This window comes from Schistocerca serialis, chromosome 12 (assembly GCF_023864345.2).
Source record: "Schistocerca serialis cubense isolate TAMUIC-IGC-003099 chromosome 12, iqSchSeri2.2, whole genome shotgun sequence".
Taxonomy (NCBI): Eukaryota; Metazoa; Arthropoda; class Insecta; order Orthoptera; family Acrididae; genus Schistocerca; species Schistocerca serialis.
Window position 1 is genome coordinate 90,225,011 of NC_064649.1, and position 2,860 is coordinate 90,227,870.

The 2,860-nt window shown below is 40.8% G+C and overlaps 1 non-coding gene across 1 annotated transcript; it reads left to right on the forward strand.

The window, feature by feature from the left end:
* Nucleotides 1–2,465: 2,465 nt before the first annotated feature.
* Trnas-cga (transfer RNA serine (anticodon CGA)) lies at nt 2,466–2,541 on the forward strand. Its single transcript has one exon. It is a non-coding gene; the product is annotated as a tRNA-Ser (tRNA).
* Nucleotides 2,542–2,860: the final 319 nt, after the last annotated feature.

A 2,860-nucleotide genomic window follows, 5' to 3' on the forward strand; every position in this document is an offset into this window, starting at 1 on the left:
CACAAAAATTTGAAAGAAAGAAATATGACAGTATTTAATTATGAATGCTAATGCACACTGCTCTATGCGTAGCCTGCCCACAATGAAATGTACTGACAATGGCAACAAAAATGTGAAATTCGCAATCTGACTCAAATATAAATTCTTCACAAAAATTAAAGTCCATTCAGTGATAAGAAAATTCAATTAAACCGAAATATCGGTCTTTTGCCCTGTGTAAAACAATCAGAATTAAAGTCTTACCTCAGAATAACTGGATGTCAAATTTCTGCTCTTTTTCGTGCGCACGGCTTGGAGGAACTGCATTGCAAATAATAATATCCCTTTTTTTTGTGATTTTACTGAAATTTTTCTTTTAAAAAAGTGGAGTGAAATGGGAAGTGCAACGAAATCTTTAGTTCAATAAAAAATAAAATTTTTTTGAAAAATGCTTTTGAAATCAAAATTATTATTGGGGGGCTTGTTGGAGAATAATTACAGTAAATAGATTTTTACATTATCTAATGATTATATTAATTAATAGTATACCTCATTCACCATCTTGACCAGTGTTGCCGACCGCCTACATCACACAACCGCACTGGGCTGCTACTACTGACCGACCGCTCTGCATGACGACTACTAGCGTACTGCACTGCACGACTACACAGAGCTACAGACTCGCAACGACTGCTGACAGAGTACTGAGAACCGCTCGCAACACTCGCGCGGTCAAGCGCAAACTCTCTGGTCACAGATGCTACAATGCCTCGCCATCGCTGCTATGTTACATACGTGTTTCAAGACTGATGGCCCCTCTTCTGCCAAGTACCATCAAATGCAACTGTTATGTCTGTAAGTGTCTCACTGTGTCTATTTTCCTCAACTGCCTCCTTTTCACTAATTCATCTGCTACTTTTTCCACTTTTTGTAGTAAAATGTCTGTGTGTTTTTATATGCTAGTAGTGGCCCGTGGCAGATTCATTACAACGCATAATACTTCCCCAGCAGTAGGCCCTTTTCAAATGCACCTCAGTCCATAAAAATACCTTATGTTCGTCTCAAATAAGTCGTTGTATTTGCACTTTTCTGAAGTAAAAAATTGCTTCTGAAGTTTACAATTTTCGCATGAAACTGTCAAACTACAAAGTAACCCATATGGCTTTGAGGCATCTTCAGTGACCTTAGTTTTCCTCCACATAACCTACAACTTGTAAATTACCTAAACACGGAACTGAGAATATTGAAATCTATAATGATGTTGATATCTTTATCATTCACATTTGTCTTATTTGAATACATTTCACCACATTTCGCACGTTTCTTTTTGGAAGAGGAGCTTGAGGGTGTAGCAGTGGAAGGAGCTGTACCTGTATTGACTGAACTGTCATCCCAACCTCTCTTGTAACCTCTGGTACACGAGAATAAGTTCTGTAGTACCGGTTTCCTCGGTTTCTTACTTTCTTGAGAACTCCTTTTGCTCTTGTCATTGTCAAATGTAATAATTAGCTCACAGCATCAAGAGTACACTTGCACAACAGCAAAAAGACTGAAGTACTCACAAACATTACACCAACATTATCGCATGCGCAACGCAAACAAGATTCGCAACTGTGGTGTCACCGCCAGACACCACACTTGCTAGGTGGTAGCCTTTAAATCGGCCGCGGTCCGCTAGTATACGTCGGACCCGCATGTCGCCACTGTCAGTGATTGCAGACCGAGCGCCACCACACGGCAGGTCTAGAGAGACGTCCTAGCACTCGCCCCAGTTGTACAGACGACTTTGCTAGCGATGCTACACTGACAAATACGCTCTCATTTGCCGAGACGATAGTTAGCATAGCCTTCAGCTACGTCATTTGCTACGACCTAGCAAGGCGCCATTACCAGTTAATATTGAGATTGTAAAACATGTACCGTCAAGAGCGATGTACACCAATTATGGATTAAAGTTAAGTATTCCAGCAGCAACGTACCTTATTGGCTATATTAATTACATTGTCCTGTTCCAGACCTCACGCCAGTTTGCGTGAGCTTAAACGCGTGCATTTCGGCATCCTCCAAACTCCGTGAATTGGCTCCTGCCAATTCACAACAGCAACTGTCATGCAAGTTTTACCAACTTATGCAGCAAAGTTACCACTACAAATTAAATCAAACCACAGCCTTCTAGACCTAATGGTTCTTGAGATAAAAAGTTTTAGCTGACCAATCATAAATACGTCCTTTTCAGCTAATTAGATTAAAGTTTATTAAAAATATTTCCAGTCAGACAAATTTAATAGATCGCACACCAAAATAATCAGCAAATCCTAAATAATATTATAATGAAATTTTCACTCTACAGCGGAGTGTGCGCTGATACGAAACTTCCTGGCAGATTAAAACTGTGTGCCGGACCGAGACTCGAACTCGGGACCAGGTTTGGAAGGTAGGACGTGGGGTACTGGCGGAATTAAAGCTGTGAGGACGGGGCGTGATTTGTGCTTGGGTGGCTCAGTTGGTAGAGCACTTGCCCGCGAAAGGCAAAGGTCCCGAGTTCGAGTCTCGGTCTGCACACAGTTTTAATCTGCCAGGAAGTTTCTAAATAATATTTCTGAATAACAAACAAAAAATTGATAATTTTGGAAGAAATGACCCGTTAACGCTGCGTTACACTTCAGAGTCGCAAGCTTTTTTAACTGGTTTGATGGGAACCTAGATAAATTCCTCTCCTGTACCAATATCTTCATCTCAGAGTACTACCTGCAACCTACGTTCTTAATTATTTGCTGAATGTATCTCAATATCTCTCTCTCTCTCTCTCTCTCTCTCTGCAGTTTTTGCCCTCTATAGCTCCCTCTAGTCCCTAGAAGTCGTTCCCTGATGTCTGAACAGA